The following is a 20,019-nucleotide window of genomic DNA, read 5'->3' on the forward strand; positions in this document are numbered from 1 at the left end:
TACACATGTCCTCGAGGGTCCCCCAGTCCCCTTTTCTGCAGTCCCTGGTCTGGGAAGACCCCACATGCCGTGGGGGAAATAAGCCTGTGCCCCACATCTACTGAGGCCGAGCTCTAGAGCTCGTGCTCTGCATCAAGAGAATTCACCGCAATGAGAAGCCCACACACCATAACTGGAGAGCAGCCTCTGCTTGCTGCAGCCAGAGAAATCCCTCGAGAAGCAATGAAGACCCAGCACAGCCAAAAATAAATAAAAATTTAAAAAACTCAACATATGCTCAGATGTTGAGACCTCACCAAGGGAAACATTGTCCTCCTCTCTGAAATGATGTCGGGATATATTCCGGGCTTCAGAGCTCTGGGGTCAGCCTTTAGCAAAGTGGTTATTACAGGAAATAAGGAAACCACTTCTGCGTTTGCTGTTGAAGGCATGATGTCACTCAGTGGTCCTTATATTAAGAGTACACAGAGCTTTCTTCTAGCAGGGTGTTAGGAAAATGCAACTCACCGGGGAACTAGCCTGTTTCCGCCTTTCCAGTAAGGAGAACTGAGTAACTCGCCCTGTTTCCCTTTTTACTCCAGCTGCCAGGAAACTCAGGCAAATCTGAAGCTCAGTTTTAGAATCTTTGCCATATTTGCCTTCTTCTTTTCTACTGAACCTGATTTTCTACTTTCACATTCCTAGATTTTTGTATACATGGGAAAGAGTCTGGGAGATACAGATTCTCAACATGAAAGAAAGGGAAGAAGATGGAATAAAAATCTCAGGCAAAACCCAAGTGTAGTGGTCAGGGGAGACCAACTTAAAGTTTTGGCCACCCACCTGCCGTGCATCCTTGGGCCACTCACTCATATTCTCTGATTCCTTCTGACCTCCTGACCATCTCTCAGCCTCCTCTGCAGGCTTGCTTTCTCCACGTGTCCTGAAGTGTTTGTTCATACATATTTATGAAGTGCCAATCTGCTCTGTTGTGTAACAAATCACTCCAAAACTTCCTGTTGGATCTAAATGACATTGATTTTGCTCACACATCTGTAATGTAGGCAGGGCTCAATGGGGACAGCCGGTCTCAACTCCAGCTGGTGTCAACTGGGGCAGCCCAAGACTGGTCCTGGGATATCTGACGACTCTCTGTCTTGCTTGTTTGGTGACAGGTCTGTGGGCTTGAACATCTAGAACTCCTTGGAATCTCTTTCTTGCTGTCTGTGGCTTCTCCACTTGGCCCCTCCAACATGGCAGTTCCAGGGTAGCCAGTAGCTTTGGGAGCCAAGGTGTGTGGCCCGTGGAAGAGCCAGGTGGAAATAGTCTCCTTTATGAGCTGGCCTTGGAAGCCTCTCAGTGTCACTCCCACCTCAGTCACAGGGTCACACTGGGAGAAGATATGTGGATGGGAGAACAGCACCTGCCACTCTTCCTCACGCCAATCAGCACACTGGGCCCTGCAGACGTGGACACAGTGGTATGCAGGATGCTGGCAACCTTTTCTTCATCGCTCAAGGCCTGCACCCCCACACCGACTTTCCGTCCAGTGCTCCGTTCTGGCTCCTGACCTACATTTCCGTTTCCCACCTGACAGCTCCATTCAGATGCTTTCTCAGCTCAGTGGGTCCCCAAACTGGCTCCTTGCATGTTTTCCCGCTCAGCAAAGGGCAACACTGTGCCCCTGCTCCCACCCATCCCCAGTCACTCAGGTGGGATCCCAGACGTCAACTTTGACCCCTTCTCTTCCCTCCTCCCTGCCTGGACAATCAATGTTCCCTAGAGCCTGGTTGTCTGAAATGACTCTCAGAGCCATGGACTCCCTATTCAGGAATCCTTCCTCCTTGCTGCCACCTCCCTATTCGGGCCACCATTGTCCTTGCTCTTGTGACAGGCCGAGTAGGTCCTTTGGCCTCAAGCCTTGGCCCACCCTTACCCTGACCCTTTGCCCTCATAGTACCCAGACTGATTTTTCTAAGACATAAATCTGGTCACGTCACTGTTCTGCCTAAGAACCTTTAGTGGCCCCCTTTTGCCTTCAGGACAACAATATTTGTTTTCATTGCTGGATCATAAACTCTAAGGGGCTGGTTCTAACTCGTTAGCCCGAGGAACATGGTGATGTTAAGTACTTGTTGAATGAATAAATGGCTGGGGTGGGTGTCAGGGTTTGACCAAATCAGTTCTCAGGACCTTTTGATTCCCGACTTTCTACGTCTTACAACTGTAAAGTCCCTTCTAACCAAAAGGCAGGTGGCTAGCCAGCAACTCTTCTCCATCTGCTAACCATGGTTTCAGAGGTGGTAATGCTCCCAATGGGGCCCTGGGATGAAACAAGAGCCATTATTTCACTCTGAGGTTGGTCATCCCCATATGATCATGGCAGATCTGGTAACCAGAACCTTCAGTCATCAGGAAGCCATGTCCCTAGGCCAGGCTGGGCCATAGGACTCATGTCCGGGGGTGGTGATATAGATCAGCTTGTGAAGGCAATGGGCCTGCAATCCTGAAATCCCAGAATGTTCTGCTCAAAGGCCCCTTATGGTTACAGAGGAGAAAATGGTGGCAGGGCTTTTTATTCTCTATCTCCTGTCTGATCGCCTTGGTTGCCCCTCAGACTCTGCTGTTCGGCTCCCCAGGCTGTTGTTGGGAGCGCTGAGAGGAGGACCCATCTGGTTTCTTCACATGACCCCAGGCCCACAGGGTCCTGAGATGGTCCTGGGACAGATGGGGCATGTGAATTGGCTTAAGTCATCACTGAGTGGGGATGAACAAAGACTCCTGACTCCCACCTGCTAGAACTTTCTCTCTGGGCCCAGGTCTGCAGGCCAGGACAAGGGGCCTCACAGCTGGGGGTCACCCTGGGTGGGGGGTGGAGGGCATGGGATGATACCGGGCAGTCAAGCTTCCCCTGCTTCCTCCGTCCCCCATGGCTGTGTGACAGAAGCTAAAGGCCTCAGTCACATAAGCCTCAGTCTCCAATTCTATAGAATGGGCCCATTTGCCCACCCAAGACCAACCCAGAGTGCCCTCTTCTAGGCTCAAGGAAGAGCCTCCCAGTAAGTGGTTGGAGCCTGGCAGACACGGCCAGGTCCCCACCAGCTGCAGCCCACTTTCCCTTCCTGGGCCTCTTTATCCTTCTCTCTAAAACCTGAGATCATGTCAGTACCTTTCATGAGGGAAGGTGTGAGGAATTTCATGAAAGAATTGGGGCCATGGGGGACCCAGAAGGTTCTGACACCCTCTTCCCTTCCGTCTTCCTCGGGTTCCTCTGAGACCAAAACCGGCCCACGGGCTCCACCCTGTGGTGGCTGAGGGCACACCACTCAGAGAAGCCAGGGCCCGGAGCTCCTCTGAGGGGTCTGTGTGGGGTTCAGGGCTGGGCACTGGGAATAGCATGGCAGCGGCGCCCCTAACCTGCCTTCTCTTTCATTCTCCATCAATTCCCTCCATGAGTCTCCATGCTGGCTCAGGGTGGGGATGGGGGTGGTAGTGAAATGATGTCTTGGGGATGATGGGTGAGGGGTAAGGAGGTGCTGGGGTGGTAGGTAAGGCCAGGACCAAGGGAGGCAGACCAGGTCATACAACTGCTGGGTGAGATTTGGTCTTTATTTCAATGGTAAAAAATTAACATTATTTTGATATTTTGTTCACCATGACTTTTTGGCACTGATTTCCTAAGCTATAACCTAAAGGTTAATTTATCTTGATTAGTGACTTTGGCTTCCCTTTAGATTCTGCACCAGAGATGACTGCCTCAAGTGTCTCACCCTAGTCCAGCCCCTTTTGGAGGGTAGTGGGGGTAAGTGGGGGGAGGCTGGGCTTCAGCTGGAAAAGCCTCACAGGCGGCCTCTTGACTCCATTCAGTGACTGGCCCACCCTCCCAGCCTCCCTCCATCATCCACCATCCGTTCTTTCCTCCATCCCTTCACCACCTGTCCATCTGCCAGGGTGCTTGAAAACTTGCATTCTTCATTTAGATGGCCTACATTTGCATCCTGGCTTCCCATCCTGGGTGACCTATGTGTCCATTCAACAACTACAGGTTCAATTTAATAGAGTTTTACATTTAAAAATCATTCCTGTAATACTTGAATACATCATTAAACAATCCATTGATCTCTGATGTTCACAAACATTCAGTGAAGTAGTTATGATTATCCTCATTTTACAGATGAGAAACTGAGGTCCCCAGGGTGAAGTGTATTGTCCAGGGTCCCAGGGTCTGTGAGTGGTAGGGATGTGAGATCCCACAATGACCACATCTGTCTTTTCATGTCACTGCCTCTGCTCAAGACAGAGTGAGGTCCAGCCACGCCCTGGACAGCCAGTCAGATGGGGTAGTCCATCCTCTGATGATGCTATGGGCACGTGATGAGTTCTCAGAATAGGTATGCAGGTCATTATGGATTCCGGGTGGAGATAACCAGTGAAGGGGCCAGAGGGGAGGTTATGTGAACTGGCTTGGAGGAGAGAAGGCAGAAGAAGGAGGGGGATCGAGTGGTGGGAACAGCATACGCAGACCATAGAGGTGAGGCTGAGCAGGTGACCTCTAGACTCATCTGTGGGTCGGAGCACATGTTGTTAGGAGAGAGAATCTGTGCTTGTGGCTTTAGTAGGGGGCGGGGAGATAAGCTTTCAAAGAAAAATGGCCGCTAGACTGTGGGAGGTTTTGCATGCCAGAACACAGCATATATTTCTTATCTTACCAGACTGATAATAGATCAGGAAGGAACCAACCTTGGTAGGAAACCTCTCATGTGCCAGACACTGTAGAGGGGTGTTCATGTCTTTTGTCTCCAGAGCTCCTCACCACATCCCTCTGAGACAGCCATTGTGATCTTGTCTCATAGATGAGTGAGGCTGAGTCCTAGAAAGGTTCTGTGACCCCCGTGGATCACACAACCAGGTGTGGAGAGCTGGGAGCCAAGCCTACCGCTAATTTACAGTTTAGAAAGTTTGCTCTGACAGTTATATTTTTTTAAAAAAGGGCTTGATAAGACAGATTAAAAGTAGACGATACCAATGATTTTCAACAACGAGGCCAAGACCATTCAATGAAGAAAAGTATTATTTTCAACAACAGGTGCTGGGAAAACTGGATATCCACATGCAAGAGAATGAAGCTGGCCCCTTACCTAATACCATCTACAAACATTAACTCAAAATGGATCAAAGGCCTAAATGTAAGACCTAAAACAAGAAATTTCTTTGAAGAAAACACAGAACAGAATTCTCATGGCATTGGATTTGGCATGATTTCTTGGCTAAGACATCAAAGGCACAGGTGACAAAAGAAAAAAATGCATAAATTGGAGTTCCTAAAAATTTTCAAAATTAGTGCAAAAACACACTATCAACAGAGTAAAAATGCAACCCAGGGAATGGGTGAAAATATTTGCAAATCATATATCTGATAAAGATTATTGTTGCTCAGTTGCTAAGTCAAGACTGATTCTGTGACCCCATGGACTGCAGCACACTAGGCTTCCCTGTCCTTCACCATCTCCTGGAATTTGCTCAAACTCATGTCCATTGAATCAGTGATGCCATCCAACCATTTCATCCTCTATTGTCTCCTTCTCCTCCTGCCTTCAATCTTTTCCAGGATCAGGGTCTTTTCCAATAAGCTGTCTCTTCACATCAGGTGGCCAAAGTATTGGAACTTCAGCTTTGGCATCAGTCCTGTCAATGAATATTCAGGGTTGATTTCCTTTAGGATAAGGGATTAGTATACAGAATATATACAGAACTTCTAAAACTCAACAACAGATAAACATACAGCCCAATTAAAAAAATGGGCAAATGACTTGAACACACATTTTTTCCAAAGAAGATATACAAATGGTTAATAAACACATAAAAAGATGCTCAACATCACTGATCATCAGAGAAATGTAGAACTACAGTGAGATACAACCTCATATCCATTAGGATGACTATTGTTTTACAAAAGCAGACAAACAGGAAACAACAAGTGTTGGTAAGGATGTGGAGAAATTGGATCCCTTGTGCACTGTTGGTGGGGACGTAAAATAGTACTATTGCTGTAGAAAACTACAGGGTGGTTCCTCAAGAAATTAAAAATGGAATTACAATATGATCCAGAAATTCCACTTCTGGGTATAGACCCCAAAGAATTGAAAACAGATCCTCAAAGGTACCCACGTTTGTGGCAGCATTATTCACAATAGCTGAAATGTGGAAGCAACCCACAGTTGGTTAGATAGGTAAGCAAAATGTGGGCTATACATATGATGGAATATGATTCAGCCTTAAAGAAGAGGAAATTCTTTTGAAGAAAGGAAATTTTTTGAAGAAATTCTGCAGAATGAAGAATGTCTTCCAGTTCCATCCAGGCAACATGGAACTTGAGGACATTATGCTAAGTGAAAAAAATCCCAAAGGGACAAATACTATATGATTCCATTTATATGAGGTCCTTTGAGTAGTCAAGATCATAGAGATAGAAAGTAGGACAGCGGTTGCCAGGGGTTGGGGGGAGGGGTGCTGGGACTGACTGTTTAACGGGGACAGAGTTTCAGTTTCACAACATGAAAAGAGCCATGGGGGGTTGCTGGATGAACATTATGAGTGCATTTAATACCACAGGACTATACACTTCAAGTTAAGATGGTGAATTTTGTGTTATGTGTGCATTTGTGGTATGTATTTACATATTACAAATGTATGTGTATGTTATATGTGTTTACACATGACACTGTATCGTGGGTTGACACATCTGGAACTCCGCAGAGAGATCTAGCTTGCTGTATGCGTCTGGGCGTCATCACCATGTTGATGACCACAGGGTCATGGAACTGCATGAAGTCACGGTGGCTTTGGAGTGAGGAAAGGACTGAGCTCAGATCCCCGTGGAGCACTGTGCTAAAGGTTCCAAGCTGGATGAAGGGCCCAGAGATGAGAATGAGGTTAGACAGGCAGAAGGACTGCAGGAGAGAGGTCAGGGAAGGTGAGGACAGGATCTAGAGACATCAGCTGTTCATGCTTACCTGGCGTCTGCTCTTCCTTAACCAGAAAGGGTCTTGGCTTTCTTTTGGAACCAGCACATCTCCACTTTCAGTCCAGGTGATTTACGAGGCTGACCTCATCCATAGCTCCAGGAAGTGGGTGGAGAAGGCACGACCCAGGTGCAGCTAATAATATTCCATCCCCTGGCTGTGGTGACTGTGGTTCAGCAGTAGTCCCATGACTGAAGTAGGGCCAGTGAGATTCAATCCTGGGATTTCTGCCAGAACAAGGAGGAAGACAAAACTTTCAGGTGTGATTTCTAGCTGGGTCGATGATGCAAAGCTGGAGCTTCCTGTGCCACCAGAAGGAGCCTGAGAATTAAGCCAAAGCAGAGGATGGTGAGTGGGGAGATACAGAGCAAGAGAGATTAAGTCTGGATGCCCTCTTATAAGGGCTCCCAGGCGATGCAGTGGTAAAGAACCTACCTGCTGGTGCAGGAGACACAGAAGACGTGGGTTCAATCCCTGGGTCGGGAAGATCCCCTGGAGGCAGAAATGCCCACTCCAGTATTCTTGCCTGGAAAATCCCATGGAGAAAGGAAACTGACAGGCTACAGTCCAAAGGGTCGTAAAGAGTCGGACACGACTGAGCACGGACACAGGAATGACATGATATGAGCTCCTGGATCCCTCCTTGCCTGAAGCCTAGACAACCATTAATAATTCCCTTTTTGGCTATGGTAAACATTAAAATTTGTCTCACTCAACACTATTCCCAATCCATCTTCTTTCCTTCCTCTGCGACAGAGTCTGAAATGCTAAATTATTATTTCCAAGCCTCCCTTACAGCCAAGGGTGGCCACGTGACACTTTATGACCAATAAGGAAGTCCCTGGGGAAGCATGCTCCTTCCTGAGTAAAGGAAATTCTCATTAAGAAAATGCAATTTGGGGTCCTTTGCCCTTCCGCCTTCTTGCTGCTTGGAATGTGACTGTGAGGCTGGGGCGGGGGGGTGAGTGTGTGGCCACCGTCTTGCAGATACACAGCAACAAGCTGTAGACGCAGGACCAGCGCTAAGGATGATGAGACCGAGACACCGGCAGAGCCGAGGCTCCCGACGGCATCACAGGACTGCTGCTTCAGGCCTGGGCGGCCTCCTCCTGATGTCTTGCTGAATAGGCAGTAAGGCCCCCTACCTGATCAAACTGACTGATTTGAAAAGCCCCTCAGGCTGGGAAAGATTGAAGGCGGGAGGAGAAGGGGACAACAGAGGATGAGATGGTTGGATGGCATCACCAACTCAATGGACATGAGTTTGAGTAAACTCCGGGAGTTGGTGATGGACAGAGAGGCCTGTGCTGCGGTCCATGAGGTCGCAAAGAGTCAGACATGACTGAGCGACTGAACTGACTTACTAACTGACCTGATCAAGCCCCTGCTGCTGAGTTTCTGTTACCTGCAGCGGAGTGGAGTCTGTAGACACCTGGAGCTCGGGCAAAGGAAGCCAAGTGAATGCAAGGCAAGTATGCTAAAAGGGCAGGGAGTGCAGCCGAGTGATGCAGGCAGGCTGGGGGAACGGAGCGTGTGATGGAGCCCTGGGTGAGCCCACCTGCCTTCTCTGACCCTCCCCTCACTGCTTTTCTGTGCCACTCAGCCTGGAAAGTTCCTGCTCGTGGCCTTGGCTGCAGCTCCCCTTGATCAGCTCTGCGGTGTTCTAGGAGTCATTCCTGGAGGCCCACCCACTCACAGAGTACTTCCTGTGATTTTTAAAGCACCCACTTCTCCACCTTAAATCCCTCTCTGCTGAAGATAACTAGGGTGGCTTTAGTTCCCGCATGAAAACATGACTGATACAGGATCAAGAAGTGGCCCTTGGGTCTAGGAATCTGGAAGTCCCAAGTGACCTTTGAGAGAGTGGTTTCAATGGAGGAGTGGTGAGGTGCAATCCGTTTTGGAGCTCCAATGGTGCCTTCGAAGAACACGGCCTAATACATAGATACAGACCAATCTCCAGAAGTACAGTACTGTGGAAGAGCCTAAGTTTGTAGATTTAGCTCCCAAGTGTGTCTTTGGCTCACTGGGGCCCCTGGCCTCCAGCCCTTCTAGGCCTAGTCCCTGGACCCCTCATCTTTGTGTATTGACATCTGGGTCTGGTCTTGCTACAGTTGTGCCACAGAAAAACCAGATTGCAGTGGGTGAGGGGTTTCCTAAGAGGTAAGGCCAAGAGATGGCTTGGATAGGTGGGTGGATGCTTGGAGGAACACAGAGGAAAAGCCCCAGGACTGTTCCTCTGTAAGATGGGATGCTCAGTGTGGGAAGGGGTGAATGTGGGAAAGCAGCTGGAGATGCTGCAGAAAGAACAGAGCAACATCCTAGAGGAGAGGAGAGGGACAGCTGATGAAAAGAGAAACCTGGCCTGGTGGCCTCAGCCTCCCAGATATTTAGGAGTGTTTTTGGCTCACACATCACTGGCCTCGCGCTCACGGCTCTCCAGCAAGTGAAGGGGGTGGGTATGACCACACAGCTGACTCCAGGCCCGTGAGTCGGGGGAGAAGGAAGTTGGGGGAGGACCCATCTCTGGCTGGGTTAGAGTGAGATGGGAGTTGAGGTCTACTGAAGGAGAAAGTTTGTGGTTCCTGAATAGGTGATGGTCAGAGGGCCCGCGGTGTGTGTGAAAGAGCGCCCTCAAGGGCTCAGTAAGGGGATGGCTGAGACCTCAGTGCCTTGCCAAGATTGAAGGTGGAGTTTGCCCCAAAGGACTTTCTCCAATCACTGTGTGCTGCCCATGGATGGGCTGGGGGCGGGGGCGGGGGCGGGTAGGAGGTAGGCAGGCAGCCAGTGTGTGGTTGGAAGAACAAAGTAGGGAGAAATTAAGGGTGCTTTGAGTAACTTGGGCAGGAAGAGCAATCTGAGAATGAGCTGCTGTCTGGGGTGTGAAGGGGAGGAAGAGATGGGGGGCCAAGGCAGGACCCAAAGCTGAGTGAGGGTGGGTCTCCAGGAAAGCCTGGAGAAGGGACAGATATCCCCCTCACCAGATATTTCATACTCTGTGACAAGTATATGGTAAGAGGGATTTTCCACGCTTATATTTCTAGTTTGGCTCCTTCCCTTGCTCCAGACACATCATCCAACTCCATATTTGACATTCTCATGTCCAACAGTCTTCTCAACCGAAACTTCCTGAACGGAAGCCTGAATTCCCCATCCTGCAAACCCTCTCCTCCCACCGTCACCCCCTCCTGGTTAAACGGCACGTCTGCCTGCCAAGTTGCTAAGAAGGAAACTGGCACCATCCTTGACTCCATCAGCCTGTAGACCGCACAGCATATATCTTGGGTCCAGCCACTTTGTACCCCCACCACCACCACCTTGGTGGTCCTAGCGTCCGTCCCCTCTCCCCTGGACATTTCTGTGATGACAGGGCCTCCCGGCTTCTGCCCTCGGTCCACAGTGGGCTATTCCTCACATGGCCACCAGAGGGCGCCATATCGATGTGGCGCCTGTGGCTTCCCGGTTCACAGACTGAGTGCACAGTCGTGCCTGGCGCCTGTCGGCCTGCTGGCCCCTTGGCCTGGTGCACTTCATTCAAGCTCCACGGGCCTTTTTGCTGCGCCTGAGAACACTTCGAGCTCCTCCCCACCTTTGCCCTTGGCAGGTCCCTCCTGCCGTGCTCAGCCTCCGATCTCTGAGAACTCAGCCTGGTTTCTAGTCGGACTAAGTCCGCCTCCGCCCTTCGGTGTCCATCTCTTCTCCCCAGCCTCCTTTGTTATTTTTTTCAGGGTACTTTCACAACCTGTATTTCATTCTGTTTATTATAGCCTTTATAGTCCGTGTCCCTGCCGGCTCTGAGCTCTCCTGGGCAGAGTCTTGGCCCTTCCCACTGCCGTATCCCCAGGGCCCGGTGCCCAGGACAAGTTGTTGAAGATGCTCTGAGTAGCGCATGTCAGCCTGGCACGGCACAGGTGACCTGTAGTCCGGGAGTGTCCTCCCCACCCCCCAGGCCCGGTCCTATGAAGGTGTTCCCCTCCGCCTCCCTGCTTAGGGTTAGGGCTCCGGCTCACCCACTTGAGAGCAGGCAGAGCTGGACAAGTGGCCATCGCATGGGAACAAGGCAGAAGGTGAGAGTGACGGGGTTAAATGCCTGGGGGTCCGTGTGGGAGGAGGGGACACAGAGCGGATGGAGTAGAAGTGTCCCAAGACTCCTGGCCTCTGTCCTCTGGAGCCAAGGAGTCTCTGTGCCTTGGTTTGTCCTGTGTGGTTCATGTGGTGCCTGAAGGCTGACAGGCAGGCTGCCTGGAGGATGGGGGTGGTCTCTGCTCCTCCCTGCTCACAGTAAGGGTGGGGGCTGTGCTGAGGAGTGGGGAGGTGAGTGGTGGGAGCTGGGGGGACACCCAATGCAGAGTCTTGGGGAGAAATAACATCTGGCCTGGCAGGAGGAGAAGCACAGATTTCTGGCAGGAAGAATGGCAGGTGCAAGACCACTCTGAGTGGGCAGTGGAGGGCCTCTGGGGTCTGGCCTGGTGGCAATAGAGGGTGAAGGGGGGTGGGGACCAGCATGGAGACCCTCCTGCCCTAACCAGATGGGAGTGGGCCTTCTCTGGGGAAAACAGACTCCTGCCAGCACTGATACTGACGCATTGGAACACCTCTGGAGAGAAACGGTGAGTTCTGAGCCAGGCTGTGAGATGGACTGTGAGAGAAGGAGGTAGAACTATTCAGGAGGGAGAACCCTCAAGGCCCTGGATGCTGGATGGAGAGAAAGGGAAGCCCAGGAATGCTGCCCAGTTCAAGGCTAACCAAACCCATGTATGAAGGTAGCATGAGATGAAGGTCACTTCAGACAGTGGGGAAAAGATACACTCTTGGGGTAGATGGTGTTGGTCAAGGGGCAGCCATCTAGGACTTCCCTGGTGGTTCAGTGGTTAGGAATCTGCCTTCCAATGCAGGGGACATGGGTTCAGTCCCTGGTCGGGGAACTAAGATCCCACATGCTGGGACAACTAAGCCTATGAGCCACAACTATTAAGCCTGCATGCTCTAGAGCTTGTGTTCTGCAAAGAGAATCCTACATGCTGCAGTGAAGACCCAGCACAGCCAAAAAAAGAAAAAGGAAAAAGGAGGGTAGCCATTTGGAAAGAATAAGGTAAGAGTGGTACCTCACATGGTACAGATATGTCAACGAGCCGAACGTAAAACCGAGATTGTGACAGCAAGGAGAAACCATGGAAGACTCTAGAAAAGCAATTTCAGGATGGCGGAGGCCTTTCTAAGAGGTACAAAGAAACTAGAAGCCAGGCAAGAAAAGACAGAGAGACTGCATGACATGCTTCTGAAGAAGTCTGCTTGGTTCAAGCCACTATTAATAACATGGTGACAATCTGGGTAAATGTGGTTGTAACCCATGTGACAAAGAACTAATTTCCCTAAAATGAAAATCAATGAAAAAGACCAAGCCAGAATAAGAAAATGGGCAAAGGTCATGAAAACACAGTGCCCAGAAAAGGGAAATGAAGATGGCTTTCAACGCTATGAAAAAAAAATGCCCGCTGGTGTTAAAAGCAATGCAAATTAAGATGCCATTGCTCTCTCTTTTTTTGGCTTCTTGGAATATCAAACATAAGAAAGTCACCTAAAAGACTGCTGATGAGAACAAGGAGAAAAGAGCTTTCATGCACTGCTGGTGGGAGGGTGGCTGACACAGCCCAGGAGGGGATTTGAGACAAACAACAGCTCTAGCACCCAGCAGTCTTCAGACACTCACACCTGACCGAACGGTGTGTGCACGTTGTAATATACGGCAGCAGAGATGGAGGAGAAGCAGGTTGAGGAAAACCAAACCATCCTTCACTAGGAAGGAATCAGATCAGTTCCAGCGTGTGAAATAATGGAATTCTGCCCAGCGGCAAAAGTGAATGAGGAAGCTCTTCATCGGCAAATACGAAACGAACTCGAAGGTAAATAATAAATGGACCAGCTGTGTGAGACACCAGGCATCGTGTGCTCCCTTTGTGGGTGAGATAAAGGAAATAATGAACGCCTTTTTCTGTTGGGATACTTCCAGAAGGAAGCAAAGGAAACTGGCAATGAAGGTGGTTTTCCAGGAGGAGACTGAGTGGCTGGGCTAGAAGATAGGCTTATTCATGACTTGTCGTGGTCAGTTCTTGTGTGCCTTTTAGGTTTTAGGCCATGGGAATGTATTGCTCATTCAGAGGTAATGTCAAAATATTAAAATAAAAAAATTTAAAAGCTTAACAGTGATGCTGTCTAGGCCCTAGTTTAGGATAATTGTGTTGTAATGGGATGGGAGATGGGGAAGGCTGTGGAGTTGGAGGGACCAGTGGGCTGTCTGCAGGGGATGGGGGGGGCGCCTCCAGTGGGCAGGGGAGTGAGATCCAGGAGTTTTGGGGATGGTGATAGAACCCAGAGAGGGCTGAGATGACTCCAGGGGGTGTATGAGGAAGGTCAAGACAGCACCCCAGGAGAAGACATGTGAAGGAGAGGAGGAGGAGGGTGACCTGGCCCGGGAACCAGGGCTGGAGGGGCAGTTCCCAGTGATCCATCAATCAGAGGGTGGTCTGGGGGTATGCGGGGAGGGCTGGGCAGAAAGAGTGGCCTGGCTGTGCTCGGTCCTGGGTGTGTCTGGGACTCAAAACCTGATCCAGGGGCAGAAGGAGAGTACTTGATGAAGAAAGCGGTCTGCGCTCTGCATCCAGGGCTTTGTGGGGAATCTCCCAAGCAAAACTCCCCTCCCTGTGCCCTGGACTTGCCCCCTGGGCGCTTCTGGGCCTGTTCTGGGCTCCTCTAGGAGGAAGGAGGGAGCTGACTGGAAGTGGAAAGTGGCCCAAAGTGATCGGCAGAGGCAGCTGGGTTGGGGCCTAGGGTAGCAAACAGCCCTTAGTGGCTATTTGAACCAAAACTCAAGGAATTTAACTCCAGAGCCCAGTCATTCTGGGAGGATCATGCCAGGCTGGGGGTCAGATTCAATCAATGGGGACTGCCTGGAGCTAGTTACCCTTCCTCTTCATTTTTTTTTAATTTTTAAACTAAAATATATGTATTTTTGGCCACACTGCGTGGCATGTGGGATCTTGGTGCCCTGACCAGGATTTGAACCCACGCCCCCTGCAGTGGAAGTGCAGAGTCTTAAATAGTAGATGGCCAGGGACTTCTCTGGCCACCCCTTTCTGACGTTTCTTGGTTGTGGTGCTGAGCCTGGGGCAGACCAAGGCAGAGTGAGCCTCCACTCAAATCAATTCCTAGCGCTGCCTCTAGGGGGCCTGCAAGAGACACCCAGGGCAACTTCATCCCATTGTTTTGTTTTGTTTTGTTTTCTTAATTTAAAAATTCTTATTTCTGTAACAATTTACTAAGTTCCATATCAGTACCAGATATTAGAATACAAGGAAGACTTAGAAAATGTTGGCTGCTATTCTAATAAAAGGTTACATTTTTATGAAGATTTAACAATTTTAAAGTTGTATGCATTTGATGATACAGCCCAAAGATTTATAAAGAAAAAGTAAAAAGCGACAGAATTACAAGAACTGAGAAATTTGCCATTATAGTGTGAGAGTTCACATATCAATACCCTTCTCAGGAGCTGATCGATCAAGAGACAAATGAAAGCTATCTGTAATGATATAAAAGATTTAAGCAGACAGTTAACAGCTTTGACTCATGAGACACACGTGGAACACTGAAGATCTACACATTTATTTTTAAGCTTTTTATTTTGCATTGGGATATAATCGATTAACAATGTTGTGATAGTTTCAATTGAACAGCAAAGGGACTCAGCCATACATATCCATGTATCCATTCTCCCTCCAACGCCCCTCCCATCCAGGCTGCCACATAACATTGAGCTGAGTTCCATGTGCTATACAGTAGGTCCTTATTTGTTGTCCATCTGAAATATAGCAGTATGCATTCTGAACTCCCTAACCATCTCTCCCCACTGGGCAATCATATGTTCGTTCTCTAAGCCTGTGTGTCTCTTTCTGTTTTGTAAATAAATTCATCTGTATGAAGAACCTATACATTTATAAAAAAAAAAAAAAAAAAAACCTCATACTAAGTCAAACATGAAGCAAGTCTCAACAAATTTAAATGAATCAGTGAAATACAGTCCATGTTTTGTGACCACAATACCATTAGGAAGACAAAACAAAAAACCCCTTTCCCCAACACTTGAAGGTTAATAACACATTTTCAAATGACACGGTCAAAAAATAATAATGAAAACATTAAGATACCTAGAACTAAAATACAATAAAATATTACACATCAAAATTGTACCACAATTTAAAAAAAGCTATAAGCTGTAGCTAAAGTAGTATTTGAGAAAGATTTATAGCCTCAAGAGCTTATATGAGGAACAAAACAAGGCTGGAAACTCATGACCTAAGCATTCAAAACTGAGAACTAAAATAAGAACAATAGAATAAACTCAAAGACCAGAAATTAAGTGGAAAAAATTGTATAGTATAAAGGATATACAAGGCCAAAAGTCAGTTCTTTGAAAAGACTAGTAAAATGAGCAAATTTGGGAAACAATTAAGAACTAAGTTTGGAGACAAAAATAATCAATGCAGAATGAAAAGAAGGGATATAACAAAAATTAAAAAGTAGAGATCAAAAGATACAAAGTAATACTATGAAAAATTGAAAAATATATTGACTATTTCTAGAAAAATAGACAAAAATTGACTCGAGAAGTAATTGAAATTTCAAATAGCTCTGTATCTGTTCAAGAAATTGAATTAATAGTTTAAAATCTACTACTCCCTCCTCCTACATCATCCCAAACTAGGCACAGATGACTTTACAAATATTACAAAATATTCAATGAAGAGACAATTCAACGTTGTCCAAACTTCTGTAAAAATGGAAAAAAGATAATTACTGCCACCTCATTTCATGAAACTAGTATAACTTTGATACCTTCCCCTCAAAAAAAAAAAAAGACAACGTGAAAAAGGAAAATTACTGGCAAATCTCACTGATGAACTTGGGGTCCTCCAAGTTCAAATATTGGCAGTTTGAAGCCAGCAATATATAAAAGACAATCATCATGACTGCATTTCTTAGGGTACAGTTTAAGCTGCTATAACAAAAAAACCTCCCAACACAGTGGCTTAAAGAAGACAAGGTGTATTTCTGTCTCACATCCAGATGTGAACGGTTTGAATCTACCATCTCCAACACATCCAGGATTGCAGCCATATTTCTGTCAATACTTCCTGTCCGGTGAAGAGGAAAAAAAGACATACAGGACACATGGCATGGCCTTCAAGGAGATGGTAATACAAACTGCACTCACCACTTCCATTCATACCCTTTTCCTCCAAATGTAATTACGGGACCACATCTTGTTGCCGGGGACACTGAGAGATGCGGACTTCAGCTGGGTATGCGTGGGGTTGGCTACAAATCTTGGAGCTCTGTTCTTGAAATGGAGAATGGCTATTGAGGGATAGTCAGCAGCATTTCCCAGATAGACTAAATTAGGTTTATGCAGAAATAAACCTGACTTCCCTAATTCATTGTTAAGTGAACGTTTGTTTTTTTTTGTTTAGTTGTTAAGTCATGTCTGACTCTTTTGTGACCCCATGGGCTGTAGCCTGCAAGGCTCCTCTGTCCACAGGATTTCCCAGGCAAGAATATTGGAGTGGGTTGCCATTTCTTTCTCCAAGGGATCTTCTTAACCCAGGGATTGAACCTGTGTCTTCTATATTGCAGGCAGATTCTTTACTGCTGAGCCGCCAGGGAAGCCCCAAGTGAACATCAGGGAATGTATTAATATTTGCAGTATCTCCATAGATACATAAGGAAAAAAAGCACTCAAAACGAAACACTTATGATCAAGATAAAGCTGCTGTTACTAAGAATAGCAAGGAACTTTAACTGATAATAATATATGATAATAATAATAATATCTGCCAAGAAGTGCCTGCATCATGTTCAGTGGCGAAATACTAGAAGCATTCTTTTTAAAATCAGAAATAAGCAAAGATGCCTGCCATCACTGATTCTATTCAACCCAAGGAATTATGTTATAAAAATTGGGAAGGAAGAAATAAAACTGTCATTCTTCACAGATAAGACTGTCTACAATAAGATTCGTTAGTAACAAACTCTCCATAAATTATAATAAGAATTTCCATCCAGGTTGCCACATATATAAGTGCAATCTACAATGTTTGACATTTTTCTATGTATAAGCAACAAACAGAAAATGACATTTTAAAAAGTGTTAGCTATAATGACACTGAAAGTAATAAGGTATCAAGGGATAAATCTTACTTTAAAAGTGCATGACATTTCTTGGGAGAAATTATAAAATTTTATTGAAAGCTATAAAGAAGAAATATGACATGTTAATGGTAGGAAGATTGAAGGATGTTACCAAGATGTCAATTCTCTCCAAATTCTTCTATAAATTGAACAGAATTCTAATCAAAATCCTGTCATAGTTCTTCTTGGAACTTGACAAGCTGATTCTAAAATTTCTGTGAAAGAGCAAATGGTTAGTGACAACTGTAACAACTTTGAAAAAGTTTGAGAGGAGACTTTGCCCTTCTGAATGTAATGACCTAACACAGAATTTCAGTAATTAAGGTAGCATGCTGCTGGCTCCAGGGTGGATACATAGACCAATAGGTGGAGAAGCTAGGAACAGACTCACACACTCATAGACACCCTTGCTGTGGACAGCTCGGCTGCAGCTCACTGGGGACAAGATAGGCAGTTATCCTCATTAATGGTGCTGCTGGGATGTCCCTGGTGGTCCAGTGGCTAAGACTCTGCCTGCCAATGCAGGAGACACGGGTTTGATCCCTGGTCTAGGAAGATCGCACATGCTGCAGAGCAACTAAGCCTAGGCACTACGGCTACTGAAGCCTGTGCTCCTATAGCCTGTGCTCCGCGACAAGTGAAGTCACCGCAATGAGAAGCAAAGGAGAGCAGAACCCACTTGCCACAACCAGAGAAAGTCCCAGCAATGAAGACCCAGTGCAGCCAAAAAATGGGAACAAATAATTAAAAGTGGTGCTGGGGCTTCTCTTGTGGCTCAGTGGTTAAGACTCCACCTGTCAATGCACGAGACGCAGGTTCGATCCCTGTTTGGGGAAGATCCCACTTGCTGCTGGGCAAATAAGCCCGCGCATCACAACTACTGAGCCTGTGCTCTAGAGCCCAGGAGCGCAACTCCTGAGCACAAAGCGCCACAATTACTGAAACCTGTGTGCTCTAGAGCTCGTGCTCCGCAGTAAGAGAAACCACGGCAAGAAGAAGCCTGTGCACCACAGCTAGAGAGTAGCCCTTGTTCTCCACAACTAGAGAAAAACCTGTGCAGCAAGAAAGACCCAGTGCAACCAAAAATAAATAAACTAACTTTTAAAAGTTGTTTTAAAAGTGGTCTGGAGTAACTGGTCATGGAGATGGCGAAATTAAATCCTTAATCTCATGAAAACTGAAGAAATGTTATTTTACTACAGCCTAAAATCCATCCCAAATGTTTAAGGACCTAAATGTAGGAAACAAAACTTTAGAAGCTTTAGAAGAAAATGCTGTAGAATGTCTGTATGAAATTGGGAATAGAGCAGAACTTCGTAAGCAAAACTCACTCCAGAAGCACAAGTTATTAGGAAAGAAATTTAAATCAGACTACATCCAAGTGAAATTTTTATGTATTAAAAGTCAACTGATTATAAGACATGTCTAAGACTGGAAGAAAGATTTGTAATGCGTATAGTAAATTTAAGTTTGAAAATCAGAATATATAAAGAACTTTGCCAAATAAGTATCCGAGAGTAGAGATGTGGACAAGAGATATGGCAAGATAATTTATGGAACAGGAATCATCAGTGTCTGATAACGATGTTCAACCTCACTGGAAACAAGTTAATATAAATTAAAACTGCAATGAGATGCCAATTCACACCCATGAAGTCGGCAAAAGAATAAAAAGTCTTACAAGGCCAAATGTGGGTGAGGGTGTGGACCATGAGGATCCCTGAAAAAATGATTTCTCACTCTGCATTCAGGTGAAAGATGTAGGTGCCTGACGGCTCTGCTATCCCTCTTCTAGAGAAAGCTCATCCATCAGCTTCAGGTGTCCATAAACATCCACAGCAGATCTATTTGTAAAGCAAACATCGCAAGCCTCATGCATATCCAGTAACAGGAGATGGGATAAATGCACTTTGTTGCAATCATGTCACACAATATTAAACACAAGCAAAGATAACTGAACAAGAGCTATAGGTTAAGCATTTACCAGCACACTGCTGTGTGGAGGTGATGCTTCCAGGATGCTAAGGCCTGTGGTTGGGGGAGGGAGCTGACCTGAGCAGCCCCTGGATAAAAACTAGGACCTCTCTGAGCACCATCTAGGGAGGTGGGTTGGATTGAAAATGAGGAAGAGTTTTCTAACAGGCCCGGCTGCCCAAGGATGGAAGAGACTGTCCCCTAAGGGAATGAGTTCTCCATCATCGGAGGTATGTGAGTTGGACTGGGCAGCTGCTTCGTGGGCCAAGCCTTGGATACAAGAAGTTCAGAGGCAGGGCTGGATACAGATGGCCTCTATGATCCCTCTGCGCGTGCCCAGAGACCCCATGCTTCGGTGAATCAGTGAGCTTGCACAGTGTGGTTATGAGAGGACCGAATGAATAATCAAACTGTGACACATCCCTGGATGGAACTGCTCACTAATGAAAGGGGATGGACCATGGGCATACAACAGCACGGATGGAGCTCAAAAACACGCCGAGGGAAAGAAACTGTGTGCAAGAGGCTGGATACTGTGATTCCATTTATGTGAAACACTAGAAAATGCGTGGTAATCTGTAATGATAGAAAGCAGATCAGAGCTTCTGTGCGGGGGGTATGGGGGTGGGGGAATGGATGTGCAGGAGTGAGAGGAAACCTTCCACAGGAATGGGAAAGTTCTCTGATGTTTGGCGTCTTGATTGTGGTAGAGATTTCATTCATGTATGTATTGGGTTGGCCAAAAAGTTCATTTGGGTTTTCTGTAAGATGTTATGGAAAAACTTGAATGAACTTTGGG

General features: G+C 46.9%; 1 long non-coding RNA gene across 1 annotated transcript; it reads left to right on the forward strand.

Annotated features, from left to right (window-relative positions):
* Positions 1–11,546: 11,546 nt before the first annotated feature.
* Positions 11,547–16,502, forward strand: LOC139030626 (uncharacterized). Its single transcript, XR_011483018.1, has 2 exons — positions 11,547–12,904; positions 16,125–16,502. It is a non-coding gene; the product is annotated as an uncharacterized lncRNA (long non-coding RNA).
* The last annotated feature ends 3,517 nt before the right edge of the window (positions 16,503–20,019 follow it).

The sequence above is a fragment of the Odocoileus virginianus genome, chromosome 23 (assembly GCF_023699985.2).
Source record: "Odocoileus virginianus isolate 20LAN1187 ecotype Illinois chromosome 23, Ovbor_1.2, whole genome shotgun sequence".
NCBI classification, from domain to species: domain Eukaryota; kingdom Metazoa; phylum Chordata; class Mammalia; order Artiodactyla; family Cervidae; genus Odocoileus; species Odocoileus virginianus.